This window comes from Pecten maximus, chromosome 15, assembly GCF_902652985.1.
Source record: "Pecten maximus chromosome 15, xPecMax1.1, whole genome shotgun sequence".
NCBI lineage: Eukaryota > Metazoa > Mollusca > Bivalvia > Pectinida > Pectinidae > Pecten > Pecten maximus.
In genome coordinates, this window is record NC_047029.1 from 29,836,265 (window position 1) to 29,852,400 (window position 16,136).

At 33.7% G+C, this 16,136-nt stretch overlaps 1 protein-coding gene across 1 annotated transcript in view; it reads left to right on the forward strand.

Annotated features, from left to right (window-relative positions):
- Positions 1-8,976: 8,976 nt before the first annotated feature.
- The window catches only part of LOC117343589 (polycomb complex protein BMI-1-A-like), a 30,667-nt gene continuing 23,507 nt past the window's right edge, over positions 8,977-16,136 (forward strand). Inside the window, exon 1 of the mRNA XM_033906019.1 lies at positions 8,977-9,094. The gene's annotated coding sequence lies outside the window, so the exon portion shown is untranslated. The remainder of the gene's footprint in view (positions 9,095-16,136) is intronic.

Below are 16,136 nucleotides of genomic sequence, written 5' to 3' on the forward strand. Positions count from 1 at the left end.
GGCCAGCAAAAATTAAAACTTCGAGGCGATTTTTATAAAATCCCATATGACATAAAAACAAATTTAAGATATTTCTATCAAAAGTCTGAAAACTTCCATTTTTACAGGTTTAATAACAAAAATCAGGAGGACTTAATCAAACGCAGACAGCCAATTTGTTGAGCCATTCACAATTCATGACGTCACGTCATTGTCAATAATGCATACTGTATATGACGTCACAATCGATTTCTGACTGGCACAGCCAGTGAAAAACGCTCCCATGTATATAACACTATTTATTGCATTTTTGCCAGAGAAATATAGAAATTTATCCTACTAATAAAACTGATATTTTCACTGCAGTGATGAGCAGTCCGCAGCGATGAGCAGTGAAAATATAAGATTTTCCAGTGAAAATATAATATTTTGCTGTGAAAATATAATATTTTGCTGTGAAAATATAATATTTTGCTGTGAAAATATAAGTTTTGCAGTGAAGATACAAGTTTTTCGTTTTTGACCAATCAGAGCGAACCTTTGTATTCACCTCATTGAAACTTGCCGATTTTTCCAACCGATGTGAGGATAGATATATTGGATATTTTGTTTATTTCTGAAATATTCAGACTAGTTTTTGACAAAATACTCACTAGACGTTGGCAATTCATGTACAGATTCTCCGATAACACCAGAGAACGCTTACATTGTGTTGATCCGTCCTTTCAAAATGGCGCCGTCAAGTTGACGTGGAGTAACGTGACAAAGAGATGACGTCACGAATTATGTTTCCGATTCCCGCACTTTTTGACACTATTAGTTTTTCGATGTTTTTAATTTTGTTTTTAAGTATATAAAATACAATAAAAAGAAAATCTAATGGATTCGCGTTTAATATAACATATATTTCACTCGTATGACAGAATATTTCGATATTTTTCACAAATCGATAATCTATCATACTCGTGAAATATATGTTTTATTAAATGGGAAGCCATTTAATATCCTATATATATATATAGTGACAAATGCAAAACAAAAAAAAACCCAATAAAATAATTGAATAAGAAGAGCAAAGAATACCGACATAATAACGAAACCATAATTTATACTCAATGAACAGAAATACAGATTTGTCTGAAGACCCTTGACCAAATCTCAAGGAGGATAAGACCATGTGGCCCAGTGGAGTAAGCGTCCCCTGCTTCATAGTCGACACCCGCCATACAAATCTAGGTCAAATCCGGGTAACTTCACATTCTCAAACAAGAACTAGGGTGGTGACAATGGAATCACTTGGCATACCAATACACATCGAACACGTGTCACTTCATATCGATATAATTAATGTCATGGTAAATACTCAAATGTGATTGGTCGAAAAATTATTTTCATTCTCCCTATGAAAGAAATTCCGAGAATGGTGCGAAAAATATGACGTCACAATACGACGATTGACGTTGCGTATTGATTTGAGAAAAAGAATCCCATTTAAAACCAGTAAAATTGTACATAAAACATGTTTTAAATTAGAAAATCATTTTCAAAAATTAATTATAAGCGTTGATGTCAATTATTTTTTAGTTTCATCGGGGTATGAAACAAATTTTGTTTGTAAACTTCTGTAAGAATCCGCTACGCGGATTCATACAGTTTGCAAACAAAATTTGTTTCATATCCCGATGAAACTAAAAAAAAAATGACATCAATGCTTAATTGGAAAATAAAACACTTCCGAAAGAGATCATGCTGTCGACTAGATTACTTTCACTTGGTGTTTTTCAACCTGCATCTCTCGAGACTCCGTGTTGTTGATTTCTCCGTCAGTAGTTGACATCTGTCGTAGTGATACTGGGAACAAGTCCTCATGAGATTGATAGTGACGTCAAGTGGGAAACCTGTGATGAGTAGAAATATTAAATCAAATGTAGACTATATTATGAATGAACAATGTGTACGCAGACGCATTATTTCGTTGACATAAGATATGTTTGTATCATTTATGTTTATATATATTGTTATATGGAAATTGACAAATAAAACACAGTTTAAACTAAATAAAAGATTCTAATGAAAAAAAGATAATTGGTTTGGTTTGTATCGTTCTATCAATATAAGATGCACGCGTGTAGTGTATGTCTGTTTTGGAGGGCTGTGGTATGATCATGGCTGTCTCCTTGTGACAGCGCGAAACTGATGTCGACTTTATAGTGCTATCTCACTGAAGTATACTGCCGAAGACATCAGCAGGATACCCCACCCGGTCACATTATACTGAAAACGGATAAACCAGTCGTCCCATTCCCAAAATGCAGAGCGTTAAGCTTAAGTAGCAGCTATATTTTTTATAAACAGGATCAGAAGCCTTCCTCATAGGGGAGAACGCTTCACTAAAGCCAAAATTGAGGCAGTGTCAAGAGAGACATTAGGATGAAAAAAAAGCAAAGATCACAAATTTAGTCGCCTCTCACAGATCATGCTTTAGGGCAGCAAGTAGTACAATTCTTACTTACATCCTGCCTTCGCAACAGGCAAAACAACCAAGACAGCCAACAAAATGTGTATATTCTACATAGACAAAATATATGTTAGTTAACTCAATTCTGTAGAGTAAATATAAATAAAAAAATATGTCACCGCGTCTGCACAAACGAACACGATCTTATCTCAAAATCGATACGAGACAGACAATGATAACAAAGAAATGTATTCTCTCTGTATGAACTCCGACTAAACAGAGACAAAAGCGGAGGACCGCCACAATAAAACATCAATCGAGGAGAACCCCATCAAATCCATATTCAAAGACTAGAGTGTGTAATGTATCATTTTATTACTATCATACGGACTACAAGTGCCACCTTTTCAGAACACTTTATCCCTATCCTGTATGTGCATTCTCGCACTTAATTTCCTCGTTGAGTTATAGTTCGGATTTGTTTTCTGAAACACTTATTATCATTTTACACTTTTATTTGACTTGTTGACTAAAATCAGGTTCCAGTTTCATCGACGATCCTTAAATTGAGGAAATTCCTAAACTTATCCAATAGGAAGCAATGTTGGCTTTAAGGAAAATAATCTTTGTAAGGGAACTTTTTTGAATTTCTGTCATGATTCTTTACGGACACACAAGTTGAATTTTTTAAAATAAAAAGTAGTTTTTTTCTTCAGTTTTTTCGTGTTTTTGTTTTTAAGTTTAAGAAATATTGATGAAACCGGAGTTAAGATTTTTTTCTGGTTTGTTTCAGGTTAATTAAATACGTGTACAAATGGAGTAATTGCATTTCTTACTCAATATCAATTTCACTTATTTTCTATAACTGGCAAACGCATTCCCATATATTGTTACCGTTTTACTTCTATAGATAACTCCATTTGGACCGTGGTACTCGTATAGTTCACGTTCAGTTATATATCATCCGTCGAGATGCTGAGACAGGGGCCGGTCAATCTGCGCTGTCGAGACCCTAATTACACTTAATGGCGTACAACGGGCTTCATGTATGTTGTTCAGTGAGGTAGCCACCAGCTACTACAAGGAGACCCCATCTCAAAATGACTTTGGCTGTTCACGGGCCGATTAACCAAACAAACCCGCATACAAAAATGTGTTTACTTGTAAATAGTGCCAATTGCATGTGCTAAGTTTCGTAGTTTGAACAATCTTTTCTTGTAATCTGAATATGGTGGATTTTTATTATAAAAGATTTTGTTTGAAATATTGAAAAATGTAATTACGCAATGAATCCAATGATCATTGAGTTTATTGCTATACTTCTTTTGGACACATTGTATAACACATCTCAAAGATCTTTTTCGAAGTTTCTATTTTATATATATATATAAACGAATTTGAAAAATCTGTATGCAAAGTCAGTTTCATTCTATAATATAAGCATTAAGAAGTTTTCTTTGACAGTTGTTAGCTTGAACTTTCATTAAACTCATTGATACAACGTATCTATAATTAGAAAGCTTGACCAACCGTTTTGGGTAACCTAGTAACGAAGTCTGTGTAAAATTGTTATTTTTCGGCAGAGCCGTCTAATCTTCTTTTGTCCCCGGATATGACGCGACAGGTGGCGTTACTGGTCAAGATGAAGTATGTGATTGGTCAATGTAGCGGTAAATGCAAAATGCAGATATACAGTTAAAAACGAAACAAAGTTAAGATTGAATGCAAGCTGAATAAGTGGATCATCGGTATCTTTTCAAATGACATATTAATAAGATAATATTTCTGATTCAAATGCAGTCTTATTACCACCAAAAATGATTCAAACTGATATAATTTTGTTATCTGTGCTGAAGCGTATTACTTTGTTAATTTATTTCACCAGCAGTTTTACATTATAACCACCAGCATTAAAACTATGTCGTTTATCTTTTTAAAGATATTTCTTGTTTGGTAATGTTGGTGGTTTCTTTTACTTTCTATAATACAAAATAGAAATAGAAATAATTAAATGATTAAATTCATTGATTTAAATGTGTAATTAGTACCACAGGGACTTGACATAATTCCCAACCAAATATTAAGGTCCGTGGGGGTGGTCAGTTATTTAAGTCCGGGAAGGAAGTGGACTAGTATAAGCTTTCAAGCTTGTTTCCATATCCTGTTTCTGTTTGTTGTTGTTACAAAAATGTTGTCATATACTCTATCAAAAGAAACGAAATAAAGTTTACATCAAGTCCGGGTCGGTCCTTTTAGTACCAGGGTAATTACAGTACGATTGTACTATTTTATTTCTATAGTTGTAGAGTAAAAATGATATCTGAATACTTCGGATCTTGTATGACTTTTTATGATGACATCATCATTATCTAAATAAGTGGAATGAGTCACGCCAGTTCAAATCCATACACGGTATATTTATTCACTCATATTTTTTTTAATTAAACAAATTTTATTCGCTTTAAAAGCGTAAAGGATGAGGCACAAGTTATTATTACAACATTACTAAGGCACTCTCCACAGAAAAATAGCATAACAGGGTCATAAAGAATACTATATTATTCAAACAATTCAACACAGACACACACAAAAAAGGAAAAATATATATATCTTAGCATATTACCAAAACCTTTGGCTGGATTATATATAATTTTGCACACTCCTTAAAACTTTTGTTTTGATATCTTCCGTCAAATTTTCATTTCCATGGAGTAGTAAGTTTATATCAATCAATGACAACCTCCAGATTAAATTGTGTAAATTTGAGAAGAGAAAAGGATACGTCTTTGTGACATATAATGTGGGCGGATGAAATAGAAATGATAGGCATCCCCACAGGGATTTCAACAATACTCAGAAGTTTCAGTTACTCTATAAAGATCATAGTTGATTCACTCATTAGATAATATCGTTTTACCGAAGACTAATTACTGTATACATAAATACATTTCAGTCGTCAAACTGTTGTCATAGTATATGCATACTAGTATGTTAAATATTTTTGTTGGTTTTGTTTTAACCATTCGATCTGTCTTATCACAATAATTGTGTATTTTAGAACAAGTATAATTTATGTAAATCAGGAATGTGTATCCATGTGTAAATATAAAGCATATTTTTTTTCGTTCATTCGAAAAAACAAATCCGTAACATAATATATCAGATATTTATGATATACAGGGGACAGAAATTCCACCGTCAGAAAGTCAAACAATACAGCTTTCTGTACCAGGCGATTTCCAGTGTTAGGGAATTTCTAATTAATTTTATTTTTATTCTATTTTATGATTAAAAAAATTATCAGGTTTTTATGAATTTTATTTTTATTTATTTATTTTTCTATCAGGCTTCTGGAAACACTAAATGTATGTTATCCGGATTTTTGATGTTAAGACAGCTAAGTATTTACATAATGTTTCATGTTAATATTGATGAAAAATTTAATTTCATATTTTTCATATCAAATATACTATTATATTAAATTTCGTTAAAATGTTACTTTGTTACTGATATAACCTATGATATGTAAGATACTCTGAAATCACGTCGAGAGGATTAATTGATTCGGTCATTTTAATGTTCCTCTATATTGATGCGTTAGTTACAGAATATTAACTTTATCTTACTCTAAATAAATGTATAAATGTACCTATAAGTGTGTGTTATATATTATGGTATGAGGTACAGCCTTTCAGTTTTGTGTGTATAGCGTGATTCGTGCTAGATAAAACCGACCTGGGGCGGGACTTAGGGGGTCACGTGTCAAATACGAAAAGGAGACTCCGCCGTGGATTGCGTACGCAACACTCGACCTCACATGGGGTCGAGGACCGCACTCCTCAGTCCGGTGATACCCCCGATTACCATAAACGTTTATAGGTCAGACTTGTAACGGTTGTTCATTGATATATGAACGGCATATTATGAAATACAAACATTGTCCTAAACCAGGAGAGGCATCACACGTGCGTGTAAATATAATCAACAGCATCTATTGTAGCAGAGAAGCATATTTATCAATTATATAAAATTCGGTCGGGTCACGACCGTCGGTGTCCAATTATAAGTGTTGCTACTGTCGGCTAGGACAATATACTGGATATGTCAATTAGTATCAGAATAACATATACGTGGACTTTAGGTAGTAAAAATCCATGGAGGTATTCGTTACCACCTCCATTCCCCACACAGGGACGTACATATAAAGATATATACTTTTTAAGATAATATAACAGATTGGAATATTATGCAACTCCACCGCTAAACTTCACTACCTTGAATACCCCATTCCTACCCCTCACACTCAAACCCCAATCCGTGTCCCAAATTAAAAACAGCTCGCACTACTCCAACCTATATGTATATTATAACATACAAGGGTGTTCTAGATTCGAGATTCCGTTAACATGACCTACGGCTGTAGATTCGGAGCTTGTCTATTGTCTGTGATTTCGGTCCAAAGACAGGAGGCTCCGACTTATGTCGATTTGTCTCATGGATGCCACGCTTTTGAACACGTGATACGCCTAACGTGATGATTACGTTATTGGCTACAGTGCGGACTTCATATAACAGTAATATGTTCACGAAATTCGGTACTGTCACGTGATATAGTTCCAATTCAAATTCATGTGCGTGATACATGTCAAATAATGAATATATATATATACGTATATATGTTTTTTTTCCCCAATTAGGAAGCATACGATTGATATGATCTGCATCTAATCTACATCAAACAGTGACATTTCCGGTAATAACCGGAAACTGACGGAGAAACATGAACATCATGACATATAAACATGCTATGTTAGATCATGCATGTGAAACGGAAATCATGATATTCCACACGTGCATGAACTTACACATATAGATATACTACCATTATTTGCATGTGACCTCTGAGTAACCTTGCCGAACTTGCATCACGTGACAAATGGGAAAAAAATCGAAATAATATGTCTATCATTATTTTTGTAATCCATAAGATGTCGTAAATTCATATGACCCGAGCAAACCCCTGCTTTATCAAGTGCTGTGGATTGCAAAGCTTAATAGAAAATTTAACTATTTGGGATTCTTTCAAGAGACAAGTGTAATCGTTATGCATATTTCACAAATAGTAAAACTTAATTCAATATTGTTGGTAACAAGCTAAGTATGAAAAAATTGATATTAATGTATTTTTTTCAGTACAGAACTTTCTTTTACATGCATGTTGGATCATATAATTTTGTGGGGTTTGTTTTGTGAATTTCAGAATATGAAGTTAATACGGTTCGGGAAACTATTAAAACAATAGTTTCTATCATGAAAATATTCACATGTTCAGATACATGCAAAAATTTTACATATGCAAATTTTATCCTGTGTATTTTTAATATATTGTTTACAAATATAAATTTTATATTAGACTTGCTGTAGATTAATTGTTATTTAAATATGTAGCTTACAACATAATTTTTCTGTACACTTGTTTACTTATCAACGGATTAAAAAGTTAATCTGATAATTGAATAAATAAACAACTAAATAGATAAATATAATTTTTTTACTATGCATGACACTATTTATTGCATGGTCAACTTTAATTTAGACATTTACAATTCCTCTAATATTAACAATTGCTTACTTTAAAAAAATATATATTAACATAACAATATGTTAATGAAGAAATCACATGTTATTTTGCTATTAATTGATACCAATCGAGCTTCCCAAACTGATTTATAAATACATTTTATTGCTAGAATTTTCTTTTATTCAAATATTTTAAAAGAAAAAATAGTAAGTTATGTCAATACATTTCTGAACAATGTAGCTTTAATTATCAAAATAAATTAATTAGTAGTATTTTCTTATAAAAATTATATTAGCATATTTGAGTAAATATAAAAATAAATTAATATTATTCCACAACATTAGTTTAGGAAATATATTTATATATATTCAACCCAGACGTTAAACTATATTTTATAGAAATTTATCTACAAACAAAAATATAATAAAATGTGCCACTGTTAAAATATCCTCAAATATCCTAATCTATTTTTTATTTAATCAATTTCTTGTCTTCAGAGAAATCGACATTTTCTGACAAAAAAAAAATAGATAAATAAATATATAAGCATATACATCGCGTACATGGTCAGAATTGTGTTAACATGTATCTTATAAACAGATAGGAATTGTTATATTATTTCTAAAAGTATGCGATGTGTGTATATCGTAGAGTAGATCATCCGTGCCCGATGCAGGTAAATATTTCCACGACCCGACAAGCTATAATTAAATAAAGTATTTTTTCCACTCGACAGGTTCGACTCGCTCGACGAAGCTGTCTCAAGCACAGCGAGTATGTTTTTATTGGAAATTGTTGAAGCGTAAAACTTGGTCCCGGGCAAACCCACACCAGGCCGCATTTCATTGTTCGCTTCTCACGACGACCTGACATCTGAATGGCCAGCGATTTCTTGCTCGCCTCTGATTGGTCCGTAGGGAAAATCATCTATAAATAACGGCACAGCGCACATAATACCCCCAAGATAATGACACTATCACGTGATATGTAGCGAATTTTTGAGCCTGGAGTATATTAATTCGTTTAATATTTGAGGGTGATTTTTTACCAACTTGCAGCCTGATTAGGGATCCGAGGTAAGAACAGCTTATTTGTGATCTAATGTTCTTCTTAATTTCGTAAAATCCTGCTTTTTGCATGTGTGTTTATCTAGTTATGATCCGCATAACGAATTTGACCTCACACACACTCTAATCTGAACGTTTCAAAATGGCGTCACCAGTGTATAGTAGATCGCGGTGCGGAGAGAGCGACCAAGGCATTTCTTTGTGTGTGTGACTGGTGTTTGTCGTCAGCGGAAAACAGAGTTGATGTTGTGTATACTTACCTCATATAAATAGATACACGTGAGTCTCGTCATACGATAATCGTGTATGTGTGTGTAATTCAGGCTTTCCTGGGCTAGAGACCACACCGAACGATATCGGGCAAGCTTACAGGTCACCAACCAGGAGGTTCCACAAGAGGAACGGAGTGTAAACCGAAACTCCTCGTTTACGTCACAAAGAGTTAAAATGAATACAATCGCTTAAGATTATATTATGGATATACCAAGAGAAAGTTAGCTGACATATATCCATTGACGCAAGAACACATGCACATCGTTATAGACATTCAAGTTGAAATGTCATTCGAATTAACCTGCTGAAACTGAAGAACGTGCTGGTGTGTTATGAAGGGAAATGACGATTTCTATATCATAATTTTATGTAAGAAAATATTTCCCTATCAAATACCTAAATTATACATACTGCTAATATAATACTAGTATATAAGCCTTTGGCATTGGAAGTGCAAATCAAAATGAAAATAAAAGATACTAGATCTAATACAAGATATTGTTAAAAGCTTTTATGTAATATTAAGAACAAAGTTATAATAAAAATAGTTTTTGATTGATATTTGGGATGTTCTATATAACAATGTTATTGAAGAAAAAATGTTGTTTACTTATCAGTAAGAAAATGACAGGTTAAAATGTTACAACCAAATAAATTTAAACATGAAACTTTCAGTGATCATATATTTTTTAAATACATAAAAAAACTAATTAAAGCAACTTAAATATAGATAATAGTTTTCCCCAGAAACTTTCATAATGAGATATTTTTTTTACGTAAAAATTATCAATTATCATAATGTTAGTATAAAATTGTTAATATAATACACGGCCTTGGTAAAATCACTTAAAATTACGTAATAATTTTCAGAAAAAAATCGACTGTAAAAGTATTTTTAAACCATTTGCTATATATATATAAGTTAACAACGACTAGAAAAAATATCGAACCTTTCAAAAAATATATGCACTTTAACTATGAAGGTCATTATCGGTTGGAGGAAACGTCGCGGGGGGTAGAGTTACAAAGTGTGTCGTTTATATCGCTCAGCCTCCAGGTTCGACAATGATTCTCCACGCCCGAAGGATCCCGACCCGACTGAGCCGAGCTGAAGGACTCGCTCGTGATAAATGACAGCTGTGTTGTTTATAAAATAGCCGTCAATCGCTGGAGAGGTCGGCGGACAGACTCGTCCGGTATTGAATGAAACTGTGGGCTTTCGTGTGTCCACACAAAGCGAAATTAGAAACGAATTTTGCTTATTTTGTCTCGTTTCTCCTCTCGATTATAAAGGAACAGATGTGGGCTGAGATCTGGCGAACCCGAGAAGATGTTTGGTCCGTAACCAGGTGTGAATGTGTGCTTCCATAGGGGATTAGGGGGACAGGTTGACACGTAGCTGGAGCCATTGTATAGATGTTAAAATATGTTGAATATAAAAGTGGAAATTGAAGTAAAAATGAATTTCAATGAAGATGTTGACACTATATTATCAATCGATCATATATAACATAGTTTTTTTTTTTAATTGCATCAGTTATCAAATTAATGTCTCTGGCTCCGATAATTAGTTTTATTATACATATTTTAATTAAATATTTAAAACATACGAATATATTGAAATAGCCATATTCAAAATTTGTTCAACATAGTGTGTCTACCAAAATTAAATTGTGGTAATATATATATATATTTTCACGTTGGACACCTGTCTACCGAAATGCTATATATCCTTGCATTGCTATGGTAACGTAATGAAGCAACGCCATACAAAGCCCTCTGATTGCGCATGATCACGTAATACGGCGTTCCGCTACAGTGACGTACGGGCGCATATGGTGCACGAGGTTATCTCGTGCACTGAAAATACAACTATTTACTTGTATTCTACAGCCTGGTTAGTTTGATAAATCATAGGAGATAACTTTGATGGCTGTGTGGGTTATTTGTAAAACAGAATTCCCTCCATCTGATATAATTTAATTTCTGCACTGCAGCGCACACTGCTGGTGTATCGTGTATTGCGCATTGGAGCGAGGTGGAACTTTGTGACGTCACAACTACCAGAAAGATAATTCGTAGTGCAGAATCGATAATAATCTTATGCCGATTCATTACATATTTGATTATACGCTGCGTATGCACTTTACATTTGAGAACGATAATACTGAGGTGATTCTGTTTTCGTCGGTGGTTTGTAGATGACAATCCCATCTTGTAGCCAGAAATGTAGGTATAATACAATTATTGACTGACAATCAGCATATTTGTATTCTCGTGGAGTATCTCTCGGCATGGGTTGTTCGTCTGTTCTGTGTTCCGCATTTTGCTGGTTCCTTTTTATCCGTTCTTTGTATCGCCATCTACTGGGGTCATCGTTCGTCCGTTTTAGGTCTCGACCTCATATAGGGTCGGTTTTTGTCGGTTCTAGGTCTCGTCATCTTCCGGAGTTTTTGTTGTTAATTCTAGGTCCCAACCCTTATTAGGATCGTCGTTCGACAGCTTTTAGTCTTGACCTCTACTACTGAAATCTCTGTTCGTCCGTTCTAGATATTGCCGTCTACACGGCTGGTCGTTCGTCCTCTTAGTCTTGACCTCTAATACCGTAGTCTTTGTTCGTCCGTTCTAGATAACGACGTCTGCTCGGCTGATCGTTCTTTCTCTTAGTCTTGACCTCTAATACCGTAGTGACGTAGGCTTTGTTCGTCCGTTCTAGGTATCTACGTAGTCTTTGTTCGTCCGTTCTAGGTATCTACGTAGTCTTTGTTCGTCCGTACGCGTTCTAGGTATCTACTCACTCGGTAGTTCGTCCTCTCTTATACCTCTACTGCTGGAATCTTTGTCCGTGCGTTGTACGTCTAGACTTGGGCAGTCATTCGTCCGACCCAGATATCGACCTCTACCGGGACGTTTATTTACTGGCCGCCTCACGAGTCGAAGCCTCCATTTCGAGTAGCGATAGTTTCTACGTGTAACGATTGCAGACAAAACCACTCTTCACTCGGCTAACAGAGATGGTCGAGTTTGACAGGTTTCGCGGGATCTGAAGCATACATATTAGAACTCGGTAAATTGATTTCAATCAGAATTTGTTAGTGTTGGCACCATTTATATAGCCCCCGGGGGAGAAACTCATGACATTGTTGACGAAAAGATTCAATTCAAGCACTGTCATATATGTACAACTGATGTCTACACACGAACACCATGGAAATAACGTATATATATATAAATATATATATATAATACTAAATCAAAATGAGGAAGGCCCGGCTTCCTAAGTATAATGATTATATAATAATATACAAGGCTGAAGTATGATCTTTGTATTGGATGACTAGATCACTGAAAGTTGGGTTAAAGATTTCAGCAATCTGGAGATCAAGAGTTTCGGATCTAACCGATTGGTTAATTGAGCAATAGAAATATAATTGTATGCACCATTAGCTGAATTTACAGGTTAAACATAGTCTTTGCTTTCTGTGAATAGCTTTTTAATCTATAATCTTCAGCTATTTCGGGGGCATGGCCATACTCGCTAAACTTATTGAAAAGATTCGTGTATATTTTTATTTTAAGAAAAATTGTTTGTGTTTATTCCCGACTCTCTCTGTTATATTGTATCTCGTTCCAGTTAGATGACGGAGGACGTATATTTGATTATCAATTATTTCTAATGAATTGTTTTCAAGTGAAATTTGAGCCAGAACGTGGCTTTTGTCGATGTAATTTTCTCTCGTGACGTCATCTTCGAGGGTCTCCGGAGTCCGATAATTGTATGGGTGGGCTGCCAACACAGCTGGACATCACAGTATCTCTTTCAGCGCGAGCGGTCAGCCCAACTGGGCGAAGAGATATCTAATTTATGAAGTGTGGGGACGTTTTGTAAGCTAAACGTGATTTAAAACCAAGCCGTTTATTCTCCAAACTCCATTATTGACCTTCAACTGACGTTCAGTTGTACACTAACTAGCACAGGAGAGAATGTCTTTGTTAACTTGCCCGTGTCTGACTTCGAACCTCGAACTACGCTGAAGAGGAAATTCCCTCTAGTCTGAGTTTGTGTAATGTGTCTGATACTCTCCGGGTTCATTAATTACCTGAGTATGATCAATATACTTAAACCATGCATTCATAATTTTATAACTTTCTTTAATTTTCTGATCAGCATTATAAATCTTTAGTTTTGTGAATCAATTATTATTGCATTAAACAGTCGATCGATTGCAACATAATTTTAAAAAGAGTTATTTATGTACAATGCACCTATATATAATTATTTTAACTAGATACTTATATTGTACTCTATAAACTGTGATAGAATAGTCCTAGGTCATGACTGCCCTTCTCTACAAAGTGTTTCGCCCATTATCATGACAAGATTACTAAAATATTACTGTGACGTCATACAATAAGAAATATATCAATGGTTAAAAGGCACCGTTAGAGTTTAATAGCAAGTGAACATAATTGAATTTTTTCGTTGTCTCATCAGTTTTCGGATAAATATGTTTTTATCTACAATATTTACAGATATCAAAACCATCTGATCATCATAAGAGTTTTAAAAGATGATTTTTCATATGACACGGAGCTTAACTGAAATGTTATAATTAAGTGCCGTTATTGAAAGAAAGTTCACGTATACATATAAGTTCTGCTAATAAGGGAAAACATATGGTTTTATTGTTGTACTATGCTGATCTACTTTCGAGACTATACCGTGGCATGATTATTGTATTCATGTAAATAGGACGAAACTGTTGCATGTGAAAAAAAATCTACATTTCCAAAAATCGAATCAAATCTTAAATATGTAATGTAAATAATGACATATTCAAATCTAATGTTAGGCGCGTCATAGTTTGCCAATTAACCCATATAGTCGTCATAATATGAATAACGTCATAGTCTTTCAGACCATTCTATAGCGTCACAATGTAGAATATTAAATTGGGAGAATATTACAAATCGTGTCCTTCAATTTGGAGAAAAATGCATCTGAAATAATTTATCTAATGTTTTCGTTTAGTTGTGATTTATGGAGGTTGTCAAGGAATAGTCTTAAAATCTTAAATCTGATTTAAATAAAAAGACTGCCAGTATCTATGTAAAAAATATGTTATTTAACCGAAGGCAATCTATACTTATTATCTACTGCTGAGAAACGTGATATGAAAACATGAACAGATCCAATGAATGATATATAATTATATAACTAAAAAAATATTATACTAAGGACATGGTAGGTTGTAACTCGACAGCCTCATTTAAAACAAATACTAGGTATTTCCCAACATACTTACTAAATTTTACATATGGGTTTAATCTATATAAGATCACATTATATACTCTGCACTTTATTTCTCTCCTCTATTTTTCACGTCTTGCTCAGTGGAACTCTTGGGTAAAAAGGTGTGCCAGGTCCCTGTGAGATTTTTGTGTATTTTAATAATAACTTTGACTATAAATCTATTAAGTGAGCATATTGCTGACAACTTTATCCCATTTGCGGGATCTTCAAGCGAAATTACTTACCTCTGTATAGTGTATATAAAATTTGATACAAAACAAAAATAAACAAAATAACAAAAACAATAATTCCACAACTATAGTAAGTGGTAATTTAATGAATTATTGTTAAAGCTACTGCTAGTGATAATTTTAATGATGTATTTCTATAGCTAGTGGTAATTTTAATGATGTTTGCTATAATTAGTGGTAATTTTAATGAATTATAGCTAGTGATGATTTTAATGAAGTATTGCTTTAGTTACTGGTAATGTGAATGAAGTATTGCTATAGTTACTGGTAATGTGATTGAAGTATTGCTGTAGTTAGTGGTAATGTGAATGAGGTATTACTGTAGTTAGTGGTAATTTTAAGAGGTATTGCTATATTTAGTGGTAATTTTAATGAAGTATTACTATAGCTAGTAGTAATTTTAATATTTGAGTATTGCTATAGCTAGTGGTAATTTTAATGAAGTATTGCTATAGTAAGTGGCAATTTTTAATGAAGTATTTCTATAGTTAGTGGTAATATTAATTTGGAATTATTATAGTTACTGGTAATGTGAATGAAATAATGCTATAGTTAGTGGCAATTTTAGTGTTGTATTATTTAGATAATTGTGCAAGTATTGTACATTTCAATACCGAATGGTTTTTATTGTACTTTATATAGATCAGTGTTGCATAATGACTGAGTATCTTTGGAATTAGCAACATGGTCAATTTTGAAACTAAATTATGAATATTAGGACCAGTTATAAATTAATAATAGTATAATATCCGGCGTTTTTTTTATCCCTGTTTAGATATATCGTTGATTGACCATTTTTATTTTTAAATGATCTGGCTTTAATTGTCAAATTTCTATGATAATGAAAAAGTATAAAAACTAAATTTAAAAAATTGAACGCTTTATTTTGTCCAGTAGAAAACAGCTATTTCCTTCAAATAATCTCAAGTCATTGTTGATAGTTACAAAATGTCAAGGTTCTTCACAATGTCCATGAGTTGGAGAACAAAGTGGATATAAAGCATCGCATCCCGAGCAAACGAGAGTAAGAACGGACAATTCTGATTCTCACCCCGGTATACACAGAGTAACAGTTTCCTTACACAAGTATTTACACTTGTTATCACGTGTAAAAGATAGGGGTTAATAAATCTGTTTGTTGACCTCGCGTGGGTGTTCGGCTGGTGTAAAACCATGAGTTGTTACGTTGTGAGAATGTTTACCTTCCGAGGCGCCAATGGTGAGTTGGTGGAGT